The sequence below is a fragment of the Eumetopias jubatus genome, unplaced genomic scaffold (genome assembly GCF_037043125.1).
Source record: "Eumetopias jubatus isolate StellerSeaLion01/CBP00866 unplaced genomic scaffold, mEumJub1_p1.0 scaffold_14, whole genome shotgun sequence".
Classification (NCBI taxonomy): domain Eukaryota; kingdom Metazoa; phylum Chordata; class Mammalia; order Carnivora; family Otariidae; genus Eumetopias; species Eumetopias jubatus.
In genome coordinates, this window is record NW_028274820.1 from 63601765 (window position 1) to 63627021 (window position 25257).

The following is a 25257-nucleotide window of genomic DNA, read 5'->3' on the forward strand; positions in this document are numbered from 1 at the left end:
TTTGTTCATTGTTATATCCCCAGCTCCTAAGACAGGACCTGGCACATAGTAACTGCTCAATAAATATTTGTTAAATTAATAGGTAAATATATTATTAGCTGACATAATCATCAAGACAGTTCTCTGAGCTAAATACTAAATACTCCAGATATTCTAGAACTCTGGGAGAACTAGAGATTCTGAACCCGGAAATTCAGAAATATAGAGAATCTCTATTTTTATCAAGGTCTTTGAAAGAGTCTCCAGATCAGCCAGATTTGGGAAGTAGGAAATCTGGACCAACCCCCTAATAGATATATAAATCCCGTGGGCTACATTCTCCTTTTTTGGCTTCACCTTGAACATCTCAAGGACAAGAAATTCACCACAGATTATGCTAGCCCATACTGTAACCCGTACCAAAGCCCAATCACCTTGGTTGTAGAAATGCTCTTCCTTATGATTACCTGAGTCTGACCTTTCCTTCACTACTTCTATCCTGATTTCCTCTCCAGGTAAAGGATGATGCCTACAACATTTAGCTCCTGATTACCGTGTATAAATGAAGAATTGGATCTTACCATCATACCATGATCTAGAAACAAGGGGAATGCTGAATCCACAGCTGATCCTCGCTGAGAGGCTTAGACCCTGGACTCATTAGAAATCAACACTGTGCTCTGAGTTTAGGAAGTACATGGACCCAAGTCCCATGAACTCAGGTTTGAAAATTGACAAACATATTAATTATATGACCTTGTACAAATTCCTTGGGCTCTCTGAACTTCAGTTTTCCCATATGTGATGTGTCAATAATAAAATATGCTACCATGGTGTGGGTAAAATATAATAGGTAACAATAACAAAAACAAAATCCATATGTAAAAGTAAAATAATATTACATAAAAAACATAGCTAACATTTGTCATGTGCTTATTATGTGCTGAGCACTGTCTTAGCTAATACTCCCTTAAACTCCTTTGGCCTGTTTCGTTTGCTTTGTTCATAGTTGTATCCCCAGCACCTAGAACAGCATCTGACTCATAGTAACTGCTCAATAAATATTTGTTGTATAAATGAGTCAACCCATTAGCTTACCTAATCTTCAAAATAGCTTTGTGAGCTAAATGCTACTGGCAACCCTATTTTACAGGTGGGAAAACTGAGACTGGTTACTCGTTCAACCAGGAGGTGATGGAAAAGGAGTTTAAACCCAATACATTCCCAACGCAATTTATTATGTGTCTTTTACCATTGGTTGCTAATGTTAGTAAATGTGACATTAGATTTGTCTCCTTATGCTTGGTGACATCTGTTGCTGGAGAAGGAACACATGAATTTGGTTGTGGTACTGGATCTTAACCTATCATCACTCCATCCTGTGGGTGAATGTGCATTTTCAGAAGCTGGCGGCACCAGACCGGGGCAGCGTCATTTTCGTCCAGCTCCTGGTGGCCTCGCTGCCTGCTTTGTGAGATACCATGCTTTACCCAGAGCCTTGGGTTGTCTTTTCCTCCCACTGAACAGTCACTGGGAAAAGTGAGAACTCTGAAGCTGCTGGACTGAAAATGAAATATGCAGTGGCTTCGGGCTATGTGTTCCCTTTGCTGGGAAGCACCGCCAGGATAATTGTTTCTACAAAAAGAAACTACAACTCTGGCAAAAAAAAAAAAATCAAACCCTCTGTTTGCTTGAGCCTATCATAAAGCATTGATGGTAATTATAGAAGCTGATTGTGCGACAGTTTCGTTTAACTTAATTGGCAATTTTTTTAAGCCACAACACAATAAAAGTAGTAAAGAACGAGTCAGGTTCTAGAGTGGAACATTTAGCTTTGGTGAAATGTCGAAGATCTGTACACACCGCCAAAGGTGTGGGAAAATAACTCTTGGCTGTCAGCTCTGTTATTTAAACCTTTGCTCCTCGTGTTTTAGATTCTGTTTCCTGAATGCAGAGTCTGATGTGGGCTTTTAGCCCATTGTGGCTAAACAGGTCTTTCAGCTGTTGTGGGAAGAAATGTGCCCCATAAACTAATTTGGAAACATGGGAGTCCTGTGTCTAGGAGAGGTGGCTTTGCAAGACGACCTAACTGTTCCCCATTACCAGTTAAGTACAATTGCCTCTTGTGGGAGTTCATTTTACTTGATTAAAAATTGGTTAAATCTTGGGGCACCTGGGTGGCTCTGTTGTTAGGCATCTGCCTTCAGCTCAGGTCATGATCCCAGGGTCCTGGGATCGAGCCCCACATCGGGCTCCCTGCTCCGCGGGAAGCCTGCTTCTCCCTCTCTCACTCCCCCTGCTTGTGTTCCCTCTCTCGCTGTCTCTCTCTGTGTCAAATGAATAAATAAAAATCTTAAAAAAAAATTGGTTAAATCTTTACCTCGTTTTCCATCACCAGGGATGGTCTCATCCTTGTTCCCCACCCTTGGCCTCTTCCCTCATTCTCTCCATCATCATGTTCATCATCTTCATCTCCCTCATGACCAGACTATCCTAATAATAATAGTGACAACAGCTAGCCCACTAGGTTATGATCATTGCCATAGGCCAAATACAAGGCCAAGGACCTTGGAGAGATGATCTCATCTACCCCTCATGGCAACAATTTAGAAGCCATTCATGACAAAGGGGCAGAGCTTAGACACGCTCCTGTCTAGCACCAGGGCATATGATTTTATCCACGATGTTATTCTGTGACTTTTAGAGTTTTGTCTACAACTCGGCCCCCATCTTTGGAACAAAGCTTAGTGCTGGTTCACAGCCAAGGCAGAAAATAGAATGAAAACCTCAGGGCCACCATTGGAAGTGAGGCTTGAAATTGGTCTTGCTACCTGTAAAGCTGGTATCCACTATGTCAGGGATGACCCTTGGCCGGGGGGGGGGGTCATGTCCCTTCCAGGTGACAGTCTTCCACGTGCAATAACCCCTCCCCTCGGCTCCTCCTCCAAGCAGGACTCCCGCCCGCCCTCTTTCCCGGCCCAACATGCCAGGTCCCCAGTAGGCTTGGAGCTCTTCCCTGAACGCCAGCCCACTATCTGGGGCCCGAGAGACTCCTCCCTGTTCTTATCAGTTCCTTCCCCCCAGGGCTTAAAGCCCCAATCCTGTACCTATGAGTATACAGTGGAGACTAGATATTCCTCTTAAATGAAAATCTCAGTGATGGTGAGGATCACAGTGATTTATTGAGTGCTATTTGCCAGCGCTATGCTAAGTGACATTCCTTGTACTGACTGCCCTCACAATGAGCCTAGGAGGTTGGTCTGTTGTTTCCCCCACCCCATTTTCCAAAGGAGGGAATGAGATAGAGAAGGGTTCATTGACTGACCTAAGGTCCCACAGGTAGAAAATGGCAAAGCCAGATGTGTACCCGAAGTGGGTAAGCTTAATCATAACACTATGTTGTAGTGTCAAAGTAGCATGGCCAATGGTTTAGAAAGCCAAGCTTTTAAAATGTGTCAGATGAACACAACAGCTTCCAGGTAAATTGATTTACAAAGGAACACTTCTGCTTCAACTCTACCATGCAACCTTGAAGTGCGTGGAGTTCATGTAACATTCAGGTTCCAGTCTCCTGATTCCTCAAGGGTCTTTTCTGCTTTCAAATCACATTTTAGAATTCCTTTACCTGCAATGCTGTGTAATGATTGGATTACAAGTATAATCATAGTCCATATTCTTACATGTACAGATATCTTCCTACCAAAACTATAAACAACCACATTACTATCTTTATCTGTATGGGACTCATGAACATTCAACCATGCCATTGACATTTATATACATTATTGATACTGCTTAGCCAGTTAACAAGGAATGGTAGGCTTTTATGGCCTTGGCACTTGATATATATTCAGCAGTATCTAGATGAGTAAAAGTTGTTTTGATAAGAAACTTATACATGTATGATTATATGTACATAGTCTTACTCATTTGTAAAATGGTGGCGAAAGGGTTCATACTAAAGACACCCTAGAGGTTTAGCTGTGGGAAGTCATCCAAGGGAATCTGAAATGGGGAAGGAGCTAAGTCAGGACTAGGGCTGGCTCTCTTTGCAAATGAACTGTGAATAAGAGGCAATCGTCAAATAAGAAAAGGGAATTCAGTGGGTGGCTCAGCAGGGGTCACAAGCTCTGAGACAGAAGAAATGAGAAGTTTTATATTCACAGGCCTGGACTGAGTCTTCATGCTCAGGTCTGTGGTACCCACTTAGAGGCCACATGGCAGCTAATACAATCATAAAACTACAGTGGGCATGCCTTGGGAAAGATGAAGAGGAAAGAAAGGAACAGATTAGAGAAAAATGGCAAAGGTTTCACTGGGCAGAAGCCCCAGAAACCTCCATTTCTTCACAGAACTACACCGATCTCTAGGGCCAGCACCAGGGGCTAAGAAAGGACAGGCTTGCTTCCCTGATTCAAGGGGCTGAGTCTGAGGGAAGAACCCTCTGGATCAGTGTTAAGTGACGGGGGGCGGTGGCCAGAGAAAGTACTTCCTGAGCATGTCACCAAGATGTCTGTGGGCCAGTCCAATTCCTTCCATGAACCTTCCGAAGTCATTGTAGCTCCAGGTGAGAAAGTCTGATGTGAATAGTAGGACTAGACCTGAGGGCCCCTGAGATGGGCCTGTGGAGCCCACTCACTGATGGCTGGATGAAACCAACTCTGGGGTTCTGTACATTCTCATTTTTAAAAGGTTTTGTCTTCATATGTAATGACTGCTTTCACAATTATTAAGCGAATGTACCCCCTTCTAGGGTGGGAGAATATTTAGATTTCTTATTTAGCAAACGCTAACCTCCTGGGATTTTACCTGGAGGAGATGTCACCTCTTAGGGGACACAGAAAGGAAGCCAGGTCAGAGCAGAGGCTTCCATTGTGCTTGAGTTATCCCAATAGATGTAGAGGGAGAGACAGAAGAAAGGACAGAGAGATGGGCCCATACTGAGATAAAGAGATGGACAGACAGACGAGAACACCCGCCCTCCTCCCAGGACACCCCTGGGGACAGGTGGCTCTGTGCTGGGCCCAGGCGGGGTGGCAGAAGTGGCTGTGGCTGGCTGGGGGACTCCTTCGCAGAAGCACGGCCCGAGTCTCAGACCTGCTGGGCCTTGGGCTCTGTAGAGATCTACACAGAGTCAGCCGATGGCTTGTCAGGGACACCACGTGGCTGCAGCTTTGTCACCTCTCCCATGGAGCCCGTCTGGGAAGGAACACACTTGCCAGCTTCCTCTCCCTGGGCTAAATTACTCCCATGGTCTTGGAAAGAGGTAGTAAGCCTCCAGAGTTTTTGGACCCATCAAGAATACGAGGCCTGTGGAAGAGAACTTTAAAAACAAAACAAAGAACGATTTCAAATACACAAAAGTATAGAGAATAAAATAAATAATTATATATCCAATACCCAGATTTAACAAGCACCGAGGTTGTATCATATTTACCTCAGATTAAAAACCAAAAAATGACTCCTACAGCTCAAGTCCGTTTTGACCCCATGTTCGTTCCCTTTCATTCCTCTCCCCTTCCTCCCTCCTTCTCTTCTGCACGTGGTGCACTGCTGCGTATCCAGCACGCCTTGCGCCTCAGCGCGCGCTCGCAGCTTCTCGCTCTCCCTTGCTAGCTCGCCCTTTTGCTCACGCTCTCCTCGCCGATCCAAGGGGCTCTAGTCACAGCCTGCGGCTGGGAAGGGACACAGAGGTGGCAGCTCAGGGGGAACGAGGCTGCAGTGGGGGTGGCGGGAAGATGTCAGGTGAGGACGAGCAGCAGGAGCAAACTATCGCCGAGGACCTGGTCGTGACCAAGTATAAGATGGGGGTGGGCGGGGGGCGACACCGCCAACAGGGCGCTTGGGTCTTTGGTGGAAGCATCCTGCTCAGGCGTGTCGGTACTGAGCCTGTGTGAGAAAGGTGATGCCATGATTATGGAAGAGACGGGGAAAATTTTCAAGAAAGAAAAAGAAATGAAGAAAGGTATTGCCTTTCCCACCAGCATTTCAGTAAATTACCTGTGTATGTCACTTTTCCCCTTTGAAGAGCCACCAGGACTATATTCTCAAGGAAGGTGACTTGGTAAAAATTGACCTTGGGGTCCATGTGGATGGCTTCATCGCTAACGGGGCTCACGCTTTCTCGTGGTGGATGTGGCTCAGGGGACCCAAGTAACAGGGCGGAAAGCAGATGCCATCAAGGCAGCTCACCTTTGTGCTGAAGCTGCCCTACGCCTGGTCAAACCTGAACACACAAGTGACAGAAGCCTGGAACAAGGTTGCCCACTTGTTTAATTGCACACCAATAGAAGGTATGTTGTCCCATCAATTGAAGCAGCATGACACTGATGGAGAGAAAACCATTATCCAGAATCCCACAGACCAGCAGAAGAAGGACCATGAAAAAGCTGAATTTGAGGTACATGAAGTATATGCTGTGGATGTTCTTGTCAGCTCAGGAGAGGGCAAGGCCAAGGATGCAGGACAGAGAACCACCATTTACAAACGAGACCCTTCTAAACAGTATGGCCTGAAAATGAAAACTTCATGTGCCTTCTTCAGTGAGGTTGAAAGGTGTTTTGGCGCCATGCCATCTACTTTTAGAGCATTTGAAGATGAGAAGAAGGCCCGGATGGGTGTGGTGGAGAGTGCCAAACATGAACTGCTGCAGCCATTTAATGCTCTTTATGAGAAGGAGGGCGAATTTGTTGCCCAGTTTAAATTTACACTCCTGCTCATGCCCAATGGCCCCATGCAGATAACCAGTGGTCCCTTTGAGCCTGACCTCTACAAGTCTGAGATGGAGGTCCAGGATGCAGGGCTTAAGGCCCTCCTCTAGAGTTCTGCAAGTCGGAAAACCCAGAAAAAGAAAAAAAAGAAGGCCTCCAAGACTGCAGAGAATGCCACCAGTGGGGAAACATTAGAGGGGACTGAAGCTGGGGACTGAGGTGTGTCCCATCTCCCCAGTTTGCTGCTCCTGCCTCCTCCCCCTCCCACCACACCCCAGGCTCTGTGAAGTGCAGTTTGTCTTCACCCAGGACCGCCAACAGAGCAGGGTCTCCCTGCCCCCATCCCCGTCCTCACGCCAACCCCTTCCAACAACAACCAGCTCCAACTGACTCTGGTCTTGGGAGGCCAGGCTTCCTAGCCACCAAAGACTACTTTAAATAGAAAAGAGAAATTGAATAAAAAAATCAGGAGTCAAAAAAATAAAAAATAATAATAAAAGAGACTGCTTATCCATGTTTTTCTGTTACTATACATGTGTGTGTCCATAAATGATATAAAGTAGTGATGTTTAAAATTTACATAAATGTTATCATATGCTATGTTTCTGCCTTCAATTTCACCCAACATTAACTTTTTAAAGTTATCCATTTGATACAGAACTAGATCTCATTCATTTGTTTTAATTTCTTTCTTCCTCTCTGTCTACATCTATTATCTATCTATCATCTATGTATTTCATCTCTCTCTAGAGGTACGAGATCTCTCTCGAGAGAGAGATGAGAGTTTGATTTATTTCTAATTTCTCACATTCTCGCCTTTAATTGTTCAATTCGATTAAATTTATTTTTGTATAATGTGTGATACAGAATTTCCACATGTCAAAATGTTGCTTATGGAAAAGAACATCGTTTCCTCTACTGCTTTATAGTGCTCCCCTGTTCTAGTTCCAGTTCTGATATATCTATAGGTCTGCTTTTGGCCACTCTCATAATCCATTAATCTATGTCTCTGTCTCTGAACCAATATAATATTCTTCTAATGATTATAGATTTCAATAAGATTTGATACCTGCTAGGCTAAGACCCACACCTTGATTCTTCAAAATGGACAACTGTGATTTAGATACCAGAATTAGGCTTTGACTGACTTCATTAGAATCAAAACCAAAATGTGACTTTACTCTGAGCCCAAGGAAGTGGGACATAGCATACTGTCTGCAATTAGTTCTCAAAACAATCTGGTAGAATCGAAAGTATTATGCCCATCTTGGAAATGATGAAGCTAAGAGCTGGTGATGTTAGATAACTTGTCTTCTGAAGACATTTAGAAAGTGGCATGAGCAGAATGTCTTTGACTTCACGTTGGTGCTTATTAAAGATACTTTTCACCCAAACCTAGTGCCCTCGTGAAGCCCAGTGAAAAATAATTTCTTCTGCCCTTGGGTAATATGAACTATATATTTTCCTCTTCGGAGTCTAGGAAATTTAGATTCATATTTGTGCTTAACAGTTTCACTCAAAAGTTCCTATGATTTAATTATCTGTGTACTAATTTTTGCTCCTTTTCTTAATATCCTCTTCTAATATGTATTTTTTCCTGTCTTAATTTTAAAATATTTATTCCTACTGTACTGTGTTGATGCATGTCAGTTTTATAGCTAACTTTAATTTACCAAAAAATTAATGAATACATGTTATTTCTCTTACAGCAATGCTTCTCAAACTGTAATGTACATCTGAGTCACCTGGGGTCTTGTTGAAATGCAGATTCTCGGGCAAGAAGTCTGGGCAGAGCCTGAGACTCAGCATCCCCAAACCAGCCCCCAGGTGATACCGGTGCTGCTGTTAACCCAGGACATTTTGAGATGTGAGACTCTGCACCCCAGATGAGAAGATTGCACAGTCACATCTGCAGGGTTCCCCAGAGGAAACATAGATGCCCATAGTAGGCTGAGAATTACTCATGACGGTTCACCAATTTTCTGTATTTTTATTTTTTTTATTTTATTTAAAGATTTTATTTATGTATTTGACAGAGAGAGACACAGCCAGAGAGGGAACACAAGCAGGGGGAGTGGGAGAGGGGGAAGCAGGCTTCCCGCTGAGCAGAGAGCCCGATGTGGGGCTTGATCCCAGGACCCTGGGACCGTGACCTGAGCCGAAGGCAGACACCTAACAACTGAGCCACCTAGGCACCCGTGATTTTCTGTATTTTTAGATACCACTGGGAAACAAAGGTGCTCTTGGGCATGATTTACTGTCAGTCACCTTCCACAGCCAGGACACAGGCCTTTCTAGCTGAGGAGGACCATTTAGGTAGTGAGGACATTCTTCCTCTCTGAGCAGGTCTCAGCTCTGGCTGTACATTAGAATCACCAGCGAGGCTTTTTAAAAGACCCTATATAGCCACGCCACCTTCTAGCCCAATTCAATCAGGATTTCTTGGGGATAGGGCCTCAAGAATTTTTTCAAGTCTCCCAGGTGATTCGAAAGTGCAGGCAAGCTCGAAAACCACTGCTTTGCAAGGAGGGAGAGAACAGGTCCCTTTCACTGGTTTTACTGAGAATCTTGCCCTCCCCTTGGAACCCCCTCCTGAGGCCAAGCCAGCATCAGACCAGAGCTCTCGAGGTTAATTTTTCAAAACTATTTCAATTCCCAGCCCCTTGAAATTCTCCCTGTCGGGATCGTTTTATCAGACCAGGCTCATTCAGAATTTTCTTATTTTAAGATCCAAATACGAATTAGAGAGTGAACATCTTAAATAACACAGAACTATTTCTGTACTCATGAAAGGTGAACTATGGACCGAATCCATTGCCCCTTTTTCCTTACCTGCCCAGATCTGCATCTTCCTTTCTTTCTGCCCTTGTTTTTCAGGTCGAAGTTCACTGTGCTGGAAGGCAAGTGTCAATGTTCTCTTTACAGGTCTTATTTCTATGAAGTGGGAAGTAGGGAATTTGAAATCCACATGACCCTGGAGTTGCATCTCATCTCCCTTAAATATTCATTATGTGTTGAAAAGCAAGGTTTTTCTTCATATAAAAAAGCCAGGATAATACTGACTTCACATGATTGTTCAGTGAGTTGAAACAGTTAAATTAATGAAATGAGAATATGTGACAGAATTTCTTTCGCTTCACAAGAACTCAAATCTTGTTTCCGTCCCTCCATCCTTCCATTCCCATTTAGAAAGAAGTTGCAATATACCCTTTTGTATAACTGATACCCCTCCTTCTCCTAAAAGAGATTTGAGGAGACTAAAAGGAACAATAGAAAGCCAATATACAAACTAATATTTAATGGAAAGCATGTGCCTGAGTGAGATCATTCTTTTAGAGAGATAACTATCACATGCCACCATTAAGAAGTAATGTACTCTTCTATCTTCTTTTTTTTTTTTTTAACATATAATGTATTATTTGCTTCAGAGGTACAGATCTGTGAGAATGAAGGGGGGGAAATCAGAAGGGGAGATGAACAATGAGAGACTATGGACTCTGAAAAACAAACTGAGGGTTCTAGAGGGGAGGGGGTGGGGGGATGGGTTAGCCCGGTGATGGGTATTAAAGAGGGCACGTTCTGCGTGGAGCACTGGGTGTTATATGCAAACAATGAATCATGGAACACTACATCAAAAACTAATGATGTAACGTATGGGGATTAACACAACATAATAAAAAAAAAGAAAAAAAGAAGTAATGTGCTCTTCATAATCTTAATTCAAATGAATAAATTTTGAACAGAATTGCTACTAAAATTCCTAATGAAACATAGCAATTACTTTCTCATTTTTCCTTTCTTAATTTTTTTCTTTTAAACTGAGGTCTTGGATTGCGAAGAAATTAAAGACAAGTATGTTCACCAATTTTTTTTTTTAATTTCAGTGCTTTTTTCCAATTTTGAAAACACCACTTTAAATACAGGTAAATGTTTAGATTTATTGTGATAAAAAGGAAACCCATTCCTATTCCATTAGAATATTTCACGGTAGTAGAATTTCTTTTCTGCATAAGAGTAAGTAGATTCACATTTCTTATATCCTCAGAACGTAAATTATGAGCATATTTGGGTACGCAGTTGTGAAATGATGACAGAAGATTGTCTATTCTCAGAAGGCCTTGGTTCTGAGCTGTCCCAGGGATAATCTTGAATATTATTATTTAATTTCATGACCCCCAACCTTGTCTCTACCCACACGTTGAAAATGCGTTGAACAACATATTTAGTATTTAAGCTAATGGAATGTTTTGTTTTGAGGAATTTTATAGCTCCTTTGTACTAATTGGAGACAGGACTGAAAGTCGGCATCTCATATATAGACACTATACAAATGGACACTGAAGTGATTAAAAAAATCAAGTAAAGTAGCACTGCATTTGCTTTAAAACACAAAGGAATAATTTTTGCTGCCACACACACACACACACACACACACACACACACACACACACACAAAGCGATGCAAGGTTATTTTTCTTTAAACATGGGGTCCCTTGTTTACCACTTTTAATAGAGAAGTAGATACAGAGAAATATTTCTCTACAAAAAGAAAAGAAATGGTACAAGCATCATGCTAAATGGCATATATCACATGACCTTTAGGTTATGGAGATAGTAGGGAGTGGTGAGGACTGTGGTGAACCACAGAGCGTGTCCAATTGTTACCATGTAGGAATGGAGCCCAGGGTTGCCAGATCTTTTGAGTTTGCAAGGAAAACAAACAGCCTGGATTTTTATGTTAAAATGTCCTAAGTTTTAAAATACATATTTTTAAAAACAATTTAGGGGACAAATAAAACGACTGCCAACTAAATTCAGCTAAAGAACCACAAGTTCACAATTGCTGCTTTAAAAATACCACCAAAGAGCCAAAGGGAAGCAATTTCAGTGAGGTGTTTGGTATGAAGACTAGTCCCTTTCTAGAATGAATTGTTGATTGTTCAGGAGAAATGTGAGATGGTGTGTGTGTGTGTGTGTGTGTGTGTGTGTGTGTGTGTGTGTGGTGTAGATAGCAGGTTATCAGAAATCTGTTTGGTTGAATGGGACATGATACGGAATACATCACCTTTTTGTGATGGAATGTTGAGAGCTGAAGGCACATATTTGAAGCAAGTGGGGAAGGAAGTAGCATGGGGAAGGGCAGGACAGTTGTGTCCCTGGGGACCGAGTGAGGCTCCCAGAGAAATTGCCAGGACATGAATGAGAATGATAGTCTGGGTGAACAATACAAGTCTTGGTAAGACAGCGACCTGTCAAAGATGAACTACTTTTGGAGGTGATTTTTAGAAATATCAACAAATGTTGAACAAGGCATTTCTATTCAGGATATAGTGGACTAAAAACAGATTCAACTTTTCTTCAGGTTTTCGCCCTGCATCCTCTTCTTAGCAAATGCCGATTGCTGTTTCCACCCTCCCTGTCATACTCCTCTACTTCTTCTCTTTTTCTCTAGAGAAGTACAGAGGAGGCTCCTTGAGCTCAGCATAGCCCCCCATTCTGTGTCCAATCACCCTTCCACACGTGTGTACTGAAAAGGAGCCAGCACCCTGCGCACAGACTTAGTGAATTCTGGATATGTATTACACACGTTTGTTGTTTTTGTTTTCAACAGGGACTTCCCCATGTGAGAGAAAGAAAGAGGAATTTATATTCACACTGCTTTGTAGAGTTCTAAAATGTGTTTTGGGGGGATACAATTCAAACACTAAAATAATCCATTTCATGCATATTAATTGATTTTTACATGAAAACAATTCCCATTTGCATGAGAGCTTTGGCAAGTTTTGAGTCTAGGGAAGATGTTGTAAACAGTAGTGGGGAGAAAATGAAACCAAGCATCGCACTGTCTTGGCGAGAGCTTAGAAAACCAAGTGCCGTCATACGAGTTTTCCTTGCTGTCAGCAGCAGAAGTCTGCTGGTCCTCCTGGCTCACTGCTGGCCACTCTGTGCCTATAATCCTCCATCCAGAGTCTCAAGTTTTTAGTTCCCTGGGTTTGAATCCTGAGTCTCTTCTGTTCTCAAATTGTCTCTCCTTAGGTGAGTTTATTATGGCCTATGGATTTAAAAACTATCTTTGTGCTGCTGTCTCCCAAATGTGAATCTCTAAGCCTAGATAACTCCCCTGGTTTCCATCTCCTTGATACTCTACCTTGATGTCTTACTGGCACAGAAAACTCACCTCCTAATGACTTAAACCAAAGGACATTTTATTAGTTCATACACCACATACAATGACAAATAGGTGGTCTTCAGGATAGGCTTAATCCAGAGGTTTGGGCGCCATTTGTCTGTACTTTTCTGCTCTCTCCTCTTCCCACACCACATGCTAGCTTTGTCTTCTCGCTGGTAGTGAGACAGCTCTGACAGTTCCAGACCTTAGGCCCTCTCTCCACAATATCCAGAGGAAGAGAGAAGGATGCTCTTATCCTAGATCTGCTCTCATAAAAATGAGGAAGCTTCTTTTCCCCAAATCCCCAAAAAAGCTTTCTTTGAGTTTGCCTGGTTTGAATTGAGACATGCCCATTCCTTACCCTTTCTTCCAGGACAAGTCCCGTGCAGAAATTGGTTTAGCACTCCTACCTCTAAATTACCCACATGACAAACATATGAGATGACCTTGAAAGTTTGGACTAATATTCTCAGCTCTATAAGATTTTGCACCCCTTTTTAAAAAATACTGAGTTTTTGTATTGTTTGCTTTATTATTGTGAAATAAAATCCATAGAGAATTAAATTAACCTACATACTTAATTGATTTAATGTACCCATTACAATATAAAAAAGAAATGAAAGGTATTAATAGTGAGATGATATATATTTCAATATGCAAGTGGTGGGGCACAGTTACATTAGAACCTCACTACTCAAGTGTGGTCCATGGGCCAGCAGCATCAATACCAGCAGAGCTTGTTCGAAAAGCAGAATCTCAGGTTCCAGCCCAGACTTACTGAGTGAGAATCTGGTTGTAACACCAGTCCCAGGAAACTCATGAGTCTGAGACACACTGTGCTAGAAGACATAATGTAGTCAGATGTTTTTTTCCTATTTGTAGAATCACAGTGAATATGGTAGCCACAAATGTGACCGATAAAGATGTGTTGTGTTGGCAACTCATCCACTGGTGGTATGATTTTTGGGAATGATGAACAACACTTGAGACAAGAACACAACAGAGTACCATGTGCCTGCAATTTGCATAATAGTTGCAATCATGGAAAATAATAAATGAGCATAATAAATGGTGCAAAAATATCTTGTATTTACATGTAAAATGGAGTTTGGTTTTTAGGGTTGTATAATCATAAAAAGGTTTTATACCTGATTCAGGTTTTTACTTTTGGTTTTTAATATCAAGTAGGACATGTGAAAGCAATATAGGATCATGGGAAGATTCCGCAGACTTTCCCTTATTTGCTGTCAAATCTTTTGTCCCCCATGTTGGCTTGAACTAAGTTTAGTTTGAGGTGGAGAATTCAGCTTCTCTAAACTGGCAAAGCTCAGCTTATGTTCAGGTCAGATTCAGAAAGGGTCTGTTGGAAACTTCTAGGGATTTTATAAAGGGGACAAGCCCAGGCTATGAATCACAGAGGGCAACCATTCACAAGTATAAATAGGCAAAATGTATTTAGATGCTGTCTATTAAAGTCAGTTAAGATGAATGTGTGTAAATATGTCTGCCATACTGATAATTACCATGAGTCTGGAGACCTTGTCATTTTGCTCACCACAATATTCCCATTTCTTACCCCAAAGTTTCTCAAATTTAGCAGATATCAGAATGACCTGGAGACTTTGTTGAAACAAAGATTGTTGGGCCCACCTCCAAGGTCTCTGATTCAATAGGCCCAGCATGGATCTGAGAATTTGGAGTTCTAACAAGTTCCCACATGATGCTTCTTAAATTAGCCAGAGTCCAAGGATCACACCATGAGAACCACTGACCCAGTAAATACATGTGAATGAAGGAATTACATCCAACTAGTCAACAAATACTTCAAATGTGTGTTAGTGCTGAATGCTGTACACAAGTCACCATCCCGGCCCAGGGGAAGAAACACCCGAGTCAGGGAGAATGAATAGGCGTGGCTAAGAGTGCCAGTGGAGAACAGTGTACTCAAAGTGGGAAACTGAAGAAAAATTAAGAAAGACGATTCACAGAGGTGGGCAACATTCATGGAAACAGAGGCATGTGGGGTGCCCAGTAATTAGCAGGCACAGGAAGCTTTGACCCTCCCTGGCCCTGAAAAAGCAGGGCTAGGAACTGTTATAGGAACAGTGAGTGCTGTAGCCCTGGAAGATGCGCTGCCTGACGGAGGCTGAGGCCTCAGGTAGAGGACCCCAGAAACAACTACACTGATGGAGTGGTGGGGGACAGAATGCCCCCTTTCTCTGCCCTACCCTACAATCTCCTCATGGACTCCCACGTAGAGTTGCCAAATAAAATATAGGGCACCCAGTTAAATTTGAATTTCAGATAAACAGTGAATTTCTTTTTAGTATAAGTGCAATACTTAAATATACTTCTACTAAAAAAAAATATTTCTTGTTTACCTAAAATTCCAACTGGGTGTCCTGTATTTTATTGTTGTTGTTAAATCTGGCAACCCTATCCCCATGGGCAAACCTAACCAGAAACCAGAAATCATGGGGTAGTGAGAGTTTCAGTCCATTAAACTTTTCAGGGCATGGAGCTGGTAGAGACAGAGAATCTGGAGTTAAAGGAGGGATTTTGGAAATTGGAGAATAATTGCATGTTTGCATGATCCGGGAGAGAGAGAGAACTGATGATTTCGGAGAGATTAATGTCATTCGTGAGAAACCTTGGAGTGGAACATTGACATGTTGTCCACGGTGACAAGAGTAAAGGCAGCTCATGTGGGCACAGAATCTTTGCAGTGGCTTGCAAGCTCAACAGGATCCCTTCCACCCCTTCCGCTGTCATTTTCTCCTCATCTCCTACCCGCCCACTTCCCTCTCCCCCTCCCCATTCCTGTTCCAAAACCACGGGCCCCCTTGCTGTTCTTTGATATAGTTTGATAAATAGGAGTTCAAAAATGGCCCTAGATGCTTGTTTGGGGTTACCTGGACAATGAGGTAATTGGGACCACCTTGGTTCTGGTAGGAGAGGCTGTCCCAAAACTTAGCTCCACATAGGAATACTGGCTTCCTTTCTCTGGCAGGAAGGGCTACAAATTGTTGTGATACTAAAGTCGCCAAATAACTTCCATAAACACCTAGCACCTTAAACCCCACCTGCCTGACTCCAAGCAGTGTTTATTACCCACCGAGAAGGTCATCCTCACAGGGAGTTAGGTCCTTCCATTGGCACACAAACCCACTATGTGTCCGAGCCCAGCACGCCTTGCCATGGGATGGGGGGCAGGGGTTGCATGCCTCATCTAATCCCGTGGATCTCTCACTTGTAAGATTCCCTAATAAAGCCTGTTTGTTACACATTCTGTGGGATGTTGTGGAATTCATCCTGAGGCAGGATGAATAATCCCATCTAAACATAAAGATACTTAACATGCATGGCCCTTGGACATTCCACATGTGTTCCTGACTTTGCACTTGGTATATATTCTGCAGGGAATATCATCGCCCAAGATGTGTTTATGGCACATTCTCTCATTTCCCTCGGGTCTCTGCAAAAATGTCTCATTAGAAAGACTTTTTCTGACTACCCAAGATGAAACAGCAATTTGGTCCACTCCCTAGCTTTAATTTTCAATTCTACATTTTGTTGGGGTGCCTGGGTGGCTCAGTCAGTTATGCATCCTTCCGACTCTTGATTGCAGCTCAGGTCATGATCTCAGTGTCATGAGATCGAGTGTCATGAGATCCTGTGTCCGAATCCATGCTCAGTGTGGAGTCTACTTAGGATTCTCCCTCTCCCTCTTCTTCTACCCCCCTCCTCACTCACACACTTTCTCTCTCGAATATATAAAGAAATAAAATCTTTTTAGAAAATAAAAATAAATAAATTCTATGTTTTATCGTCATACTACCCAATTTGGGTATAAATCCCTTGAGATTGACACTTTATTTTGTTTCCTGTTATACCCCAGTGCTTAGAATACCCAGTATGTAGCAGATGCTCAAAAATATTTGTTGGCAGAATGCATAAATGAAAAAAAAATGGCTGTTAAGTGGACAATGAAAATTGTAGGCATAGCAAGACTGAAAATGGTGACTTCATTTAGAAAGTTAGATCTCAAGGAGGCAAAAGACCACAGTTAATTTGGATTAGGTTGGAGAAATGGGATCAGAGGGAATCAGATTAGGAATGGTTTTGGAGAGAAGGTTGGTAGGACCTGCTGGCAGATTTGATTTGGTGGGTGAAGGAGAGGAAAGACTCAATGAAAACTCCCTCTTTGAACAATTGAATGGATGGGATTTCCAGTCACTGAGATGGGAAAGGCTTGTGAAGAAGCAGATTGGCATGGGTTTGGAGGAAAATCAAGAGTTTGGGTGTGTCAAGGCTGAGATATCTATTAGACATCCAAGTGCAATCGTCATGTCAGCAATTGGATATACTGGGTTCAAGTTGCAGGAAAAGGTCATGGTAGAGATATAAATTTGGGAGTTCTAGTTCATTTTCAAAACCAAGGGGACTGGTTTAATTAATGTAGGGAAAATATAGCAATAGCAAAGAGAGGGGAGGGCCAGAGAGAGTCCTGTTACCCTCCAACAGTTAGGGGCCAAACAGAAGAGAAAAGGCAAGCAAAATAGATTGAGAAGGAATAATCAGTGAAGAAGAAAAATAAAAACAGAAGCATGCAGAGTCTTTTTTTAATTTAAATTCAATTAGACAACATATAGAACATCATTAGTTTCAGATGTAGAGTTCAGAAATTCATCAGTTGCATATAACACCCAGTGCTCATCACATCACATGCCCTCCTTAATGCCCATCACCCAGTAACCCCATTCCCCCCGCCCCACTCCCTTCCAGCAACCCTATTCCTTTCTCATAGTTAAGAGTCTCTCATGGTTTGTCTCCCACTCTGATTTTTTCCCCTTCTGTTTTCCCCTCCCTTCCCTTGCATGCAAAGTCTTGAATACCAAGGGGAAAAAAATGAGGAGGCAGAGGTTAATTAGTACAAATTTCATGGAGGGAAAATGGCAATATGTATCAATGTCTTAAAGATAATCACACTTTTTATTAAGTAATTCAACTCCTAAAAATCTAGCCTGTAAAATTCAAAAAACTGTGCAGCAAGATTTATGCACAAGAGATTTTCATTGAAACATTATAATAGGCCCAAATTAAGTACAACATAAATGTCCCAAAATAGGGCATTACTTAAATAAATTGTGATGCAGCCATACAATTGAATATTATGTAGCTGTTAAATTATGCTTATGAAGCGCTTATTAATGAGCTGAAAAAAAATGCTTGTAAGATGATATAATGTTGAGTGAAAAAAGAGCATGCAAAATTTTATGTACAGTATGATCTCAATTATTTAATCATATGTACTCATTGAAAAATGAGAGGAAAAATATCCTAAAATATTAATATAATTTTTAGATTATGGGATTATGAAGTTATTTTTCTTTGTTTTTTGAATTTTCCTCAAATCATCCTGTATTTCCTCTACAAGTGGAAAACATTGAAAAAAGTTCTTCATTAAGTTGAGTGGAAATCTGTCTCACTCTCATCAAGTTGACTGGTTCTTGTGTGCCCTTTTTAGAAGTAGAAAAGTGAGCAAATCTTACTTCTTTGATCTATGACAGCCTTCAAATAGTTGAAGAGAGCTGCCAGCCAAGAGTTTTAGTTTTACCTGTGATTCGATGTCCCTCTGCCTTTCAAGCTGCCAAGGAAAGAAATCATCTGATCTCTTTCATAGCTTCTACTAGAGAATCTTCTACATCATTTACCACTTGCTCTGTGATTAGTTTCTCTAAACTTCAGTTTTCTCACATGCAAAGTGGGAATAAATTGTTGGGGGGACTGCTTTTGATAGGGTTTGTATATAGATGACTTTATAATCTAGGCACCATGTACATTTGAAGGAATGGATGCTCATGGGAGGATTGTCGGACAGTGGAAGGAGAGAGGAGAGACGTAACCCGAGTACGCCCAGCCTTGTCCCTAACCACAGCAGTGGTCCAGGCCAGTCATAAAGACTCTCCTCCATCAAAGGGATTATAACAGCTTCTTGTACTGTCTCGCAGGGTTGGGGTCAGGAAGCAGTGAGGTGAGAAATACAAGCACTGTTGATTGTCAAAAAGTGCTCTGTGTAGGCAGAAACATTATTTCCACATTGGGACCTTCTCCCTTACCCCACATCCCCTATCCCCTCGTGTGACAGGAGCTACTGGGGACTTGTGATGCTTTCACCAGGGGATATCATGGCAAGGCAGACATGACCCTTCTCCAATGAGGCCCAGATTTTCCTTACTTCTCTAAAAATTCAAATCTTAACCATCCTAAAAGACCCTTAGGCCATGAACATTCACTTGAAACTCCTTGACATATTTCTTCTTCCATTGCACACTTACAGAACTTGCTATTCCTCCCTTTGGGGACACATTCATTTCTAATTTGCACTTATAATTTGTAGTTTCTTTTTACTGACAAAAATTGAATTCCTTGAGAGCAGGAGTGACCTATAGCATGATGGATCTGTAAGGTCTTGTAATTTGCTCATATATTTTCATTTTAAATATGAAGAAATAGAGACTCAGGGATGTGAACTGGTATTCCAGCATCATGTGTTTAGTTGGAGGCAGAGCCAGGACAGGGATGGAATTTCTGACTGCTTTTCCCATTGGTTCATGTCAATGCAAGTAGATGAATCACTGGAGTCTCTTTGTCCTCAAACTCTCTGCCCAGGGCTCTCCTTCATCAGAGGCCAGCAGGAGAGCAGTTTGGGACTTGAAATATGAGCTCTGTGAGTGTTGCATAGATATTGCTGCTGAGTTGTGGATTCTTAGGCCATTTCATTATTATGGACTAGTAAACTATTGTTCCTCTCCCTCCCTACCTCCTCCCTATCAGTCTCTTACCCCCACCTTAGGAATGATTCAGCCATTTGAGGAAGGAGGTATAATACAGGGGCAAAAATTTTACCACACTCCCACCCTAGGACTCAAGGACAAGACAATTCTCGAATTTGGTTAAGTGGGCAGCCAACTACTTTTGGTGGGGATCTAGACTGTAACCAAAAGTCTTTTCTTGAGTTGGGTTATTCTATTTTTCTCTTGGTGGCCAACTGATGAGTTTCCATGATTTCTCTTTTTCCATAAAGGTATTTTCCTCAAATCTGAAGCTGAAATGTCTTCTGTATGATACTGGTCTATCGAACATGTTATTGATTATTTACAGGATAGGGCTCAAGTACTGCTGCAATTTTGTTTTCAGTCCAAGGCTTCTGCCCTCCTTAGAAGGATTCTCTAATTAATTGGCATGTAAATGAGGTTTTGGAGCTATGGGTTTATCAAGGGCTTCACATAGTTCTCAAAGAATTTCTCCTCTCATTTTCAAGGCAATTTGCATACTTTCACTCATTTCTCCTTACACATTTCTTTGAAGAAACCCCTTATGCCCTTGGGTGTTCTCTGTATACAACTCCCTTGACCTAACGATAGTGCTTTACTTTCCCCTGAGCAATGACATTGCCTTAGGCAAAAGTGACACATTTCCATCACTGATGAGCCTCCTGAAAGAGTCAGAGAGTTTCTTGGGAACTGGCTTGAATGTATCTAGAGCTGAGGTTGTGCATCCTGTCATCTTTAGAGATTCCATGCACAAATTAAAGAGTAAATGCCCTCCTCCTTATAAAAAAGGAATAATAATCCTTCACAAATAAAGTTCCTTTATTTTTGCCATGCTAATTAAATTTAGATGGGTTTGGTGAAGAACAGATTATTTTTTCTTCTTCATTCATACTTTTCAAATGGCATTAAACAATGATGTCTTCATGAAAGATGAATTACTCTGCCTCTTGACCTACATTTTGGTCACATTCCATTGGTGTGGAAGAGGGGAGACATTTGTCTTTTTCTGACATTGAACTTGGTACTTACCGGTCATCACTTCTAGGAAAGCATGAGGCATGTCACTTTGAATGCTTACGTGTTCATAGTGTCATTCATTCATTCCTTTACTCAGAAAACAAATGCTATTGAATGGCGCTACATATCAGATGCTCTGCTGGGTAAAAGACAAGAGTCTTCCTCTCAGGGCATGGTGGCTTAGCACAAGTACTCTGATACATGGTAGGGGATGGAATAGGCCAAGAACTAGGAAACGTAGATCATGATCCCAGATTAGTCATGTTTTGGGACCCTGGATATGTCATAAGTGAAGAAATGTGGTTCAAAATGTGTTCCATCAATTTAAGATGCCATCGAGTGGAAGATGAACCTTACTTTATGTACCACTAGGAAAACAAACAAACAAACCGCTTACTAAACTATGATAAAATATTCTCTTAATTTAATTGGAATTTTTGTTTGATATACCAACATAGTTCTTTTAGACTTATTTAAACATAGATTTCTGAAATTACACTATCGTGTGTGTGTGTGTGTGTGTGTGTGTGTACGCGCACGCGTAAACATCAGAGAAAAAGTCAAGCAAAATAAAGCTTCTTCCGAATTGAAGTCTTCTGAGTGACTTTTCAGTTCAGTGTTGCTGATGCTTCCTACTCCTCACCTGCAGTCTCCAGAGAGCTGGTGATGCTCGTCTCTCTGAAGGAGCCTGCCGCTTTGGGTTCTGGTCTTTTCTAAGCTACTGATACCATCCTGCAAATTTTGACACTGGCAGTTTCTTGGTCTTACCAGAATGTGTCAGCTGGTGGTTTTCAGGCAACTACTGGAACTCACAGTCCTCAACAAATGCTTTGTTGACTGAAAGTTCCAAGAATTGGAGCTGTTTGGTTATTCCACCAGTAATAACATGCTTTCTCACACACAGGCAATCACAATAACTTCAAGCTTACCACCTGGCTTACAATAATCGGATGACACACTTTTTAGAGCGGTTAAATGTGTGTGCATGTGTGCAAGTGTTCATATTGTAAACAATGGCATCAGAAACAGCCTAATAGGAGACTCTAATTGGGACAGCAGACGTAAATGTGGCATGGCAAACCCAGACTTCTCCTCAAGCGTCCATCCCCAGGGAATGGGAAGAAGTGGATTGGGCACAGTGCTCTGTATTATTAACTTACTGGAGTTGTACTAGTCCTGTGAGAGAGAATTCAGAAGAGGAAGAATGTTTTAATCTTCTTAGCACAATAAGGTCAAAATATTCGTTCTTAAGAAAGAATCAAAGCTACGTTAATACGTAGGGTTTGGATTTCTTACGTATACTAGAAAAGAACGGGGTGCTGGTAGGGAGCTAATTCTAGCAGTGGCCAAGGATGTTTCATGTTGAGTATGCTAAGCCTTGCTTTTCAAACATGATGCAAAGACCAGTGGCATTGACACCACCTGGAAACATGATAGAAATGCAGAATCTCAGGTCCTGCTCTAGATGCACAAAATCAGAATCTGCAGTATGCCAACATCTCCATTACAGTCTGAGAAGCACTGCCTAGGGGAGAGTTTTCTCCCTCCAGGCAAACACATGCACATGCCATCAGGGATACCAGAGCTCATCAACCCTTGAGAAGCAGATATTCGACACCGAAATCTATTAAATATGTAAGCTACTTGAAGATTTTAATGCTGGCTGAGTTTTAATCAGTTTGGTGGATAGGAATGGTGGATAGGAATGGTTAAACAAAATGGGAGGCAGAACTGGACTCTCTCTATGGGGTGGAGTTTAAAGGAGAAGGTTGTGGGATGCGGGGCATAAAGTTTGACCATGTGAAAACCCCCAGTGCAACACCCTCTGAAAGCCTGGGAGAGAATATTTGAAAACCCCCTGCTCCAAAGGCTTAAGGGAGAAGATCTGCTTTTGTACAGGACACAGAAGAGCTAGAGCAGATAATGCCTAATTTCCCAACCCCAGTCTACTCCGCAGAGTTGGTAACAATCTTTGAGCTGTCAAGTAAAACAGTGGCTTACCTAAAGCAGTGGCTTTCAAAATTTTCAAATATTTTTGACTTGCAATTCACAATAAGAAATACATTTTACATTAGTTATAACTGAAATAAATATTCCGTAAAATTTTACTCATCTTGCCTATCTAATGTAGTCTGATATTTTATTCTATCATATTTCATTTTTTAAAAAATATCACTATGACCTACTACCATGATTTCATGATCTACCACTACAGTAGCACAATCTGCTTTCACTTGGAGGAGAGCGGAATCCCCACCCCCCTTGTCTTCCATGAGATCAGGACTATCTGTCCTCAGTGTAGATACCTGATCGGTCTGTAGGCAAGAGCCCACGGATAATACAGTGAAGCTGCTCTTCTCTCTCTTTAGGGAACATGGGGACACATTCTGTGGAAGACAAGAAATGAGGAGAAGGAGGAACCACGAGTCACGACTTCCACAGGTTACATCAATGATTTGGTTTAAAAGCAAACTATTTGTTCGCACAACAATCGTGACAGAGTATTTTTATAGGCAGGACAAAAAATTAAAAAATTGTTTTTCACATTTTCTTTCACATGAAGAGGTTTTGAGAAGATTTAAGGAACGACCAGATTGCTTTCCTTAACAAAAAAGATGGTCACTGTCTTAGTCCATTTGGGCTAAATACCACAGGCTGGGTGGCTTATAAACAACAGAAATTTGTTTCTCACAGTTCTGGAGGCGGGAAGTCCAAGATCAGGGCACCAGCATGGTTGAGTGAGGGCTCTCTTCCGGGTTGCAGACTTCCCATGATTTCCTCATGTGGCAGAAGGAACTAGGCAGCACTGTGGGGTCTTTTTTTTAATAAGAGCACTAATCTCATTCACGAGGGCTCCACCCTCATGACCTAAAGCACCCCTGGGGGCCCAACCTCCCAACACCATCACATTGAGCATTAGGATTCCAACATGTGAGTTGTAGGGAGACACACACATTTAGGCCAGAGTAGGCAGAGAGGGAAATGACCAGAAAGGAGGCCAGAAGACCAATGTGGGAGAGAGACGAGGAGAAAGAGTGAGCAGAGGGAGTTTAAGAAAGAAAGAAGGTGGGGAAACTTGCTATGTAGTTCAGGTTTTTATAAAATTTGGGTATATCAAATATACCATAATTCCTCCCTTGACGTACTGCTCAATTCTAAGAAACCTTTAGAAAAGAGTTATCTTACCCTTTAAAGCTCTTGTAGACATGTGGGTATTTCTTGTGTGATGAAATGAGCCTTAAGACCCCCACCAAAGGGCCAGTTTAATTTGAATTACAGAAGTAAAGTAACAGTTTTAACTAATAAGTTGACTCTTTGCTGATTGATCAGTTCAGGGGGACTCCCAATAAGAAGAATGAGTAAGTTACAAGTGGGTTTCGAAGATCCGATTTGCACTTACAAGTATTTGCATGCAAGACTGCAAATGTTTTCCTGTAAACACTTTCCTGGCAAGATCAAAGTGGGCCTGGTGAATCATGTGGTCTTCATATATTTAAAAACTTAAATGGCCTGTAAGTTTCTGAAGGCAGATCAATACTGGCTTCTGAGGTCTATCATTGGACTACAGGGTCTGATCTTATCTAGGTCAAAGTCTTGAAGGGAAACAAGATTTTCTTCATTTCCTCAAAGTTGAAAGAAATCAGTAGAATATGTATAAATAGGAGGATACTCCCCTATGCATAAAATAAAGTTCTCAAAGGACCTCAGTTTGTTAAAAAAAACCTTAGGATAAGAATGGAGGCTGAAGCAACATTTCAAGGAGAGTTTGGGGGTAAAACTCAACACCATGAAGTTGTATGAGCCTTTGTTTCCCTAAGACCAGAGCAAGATAAGCTCAATGTGTTGCGATTACTGAGAACTGTCACATCATTGAAACTTAAGTTAACAAAAGAAAAATATTGATTGAACTTTCCTTGAACTTGAGGACTTGATGAGACCTGTACCTCCTCCATGTCTAAGGAGCAGGTGAGACTATATTGGATGAGGCGGTGAATGTGGTATCAGTGTTTTTAAGGCAGCCTCCTTACAAGTCAGGTTTTGGGCGTCATGGTGAGGAAGTAAGCAGATGACGCCCACCACCCTAAAGACAACGGCTGAGCTCCCACCATGCCCCTGGATGTTCAGAAGCTCTCAGTGGAATCTGAGAAGTAGTGGGTTTTCAGCCTTCTCTTACAATGCTCAGGTAAACACCCACAAGGATCATATCCTTCTTTTGATTTATGTGTCAACTTGAGTGTCCATGCAAACTTAGACCCTTAACACCTGAAGTAATTTGTGCTGGTAGCTAAGGAAAACAGACCACAAGCAATTCCTCCCTTGATGTACTGCCCAATTCTAAGAAAACCTTTAGAGAAGAGTTATCTTAGGAAAGAAAACTGGACTTAGAATAGAAAACTGCCACCAACGCTATTATCCTTCTATGGTTACCAATAATCATTGGGGATTATATTTCTCTCACCGTAGATGTCATAACTATCTTACTCTTCAAACGGAGTGTGTTTGCAGCACCACACTCTGTCAGTGTATATAATGGCTGAACCCCCAA

General features: G+C 41.8%; 1 pseudogene; it reads left to right on the forward strand.

The window, feature by feature from the left end:
- Positions 1-5717: 5717 nt before the first annotated feature.
- Positions 5718-6907, forward strand: LOC114221220 (proliferation-associated protein 2G4 pseudogene; annotated as a pseudogene).
- The last annotated feature ends 18350 nt before the right edge of the window (positions 6908-25257 follow it).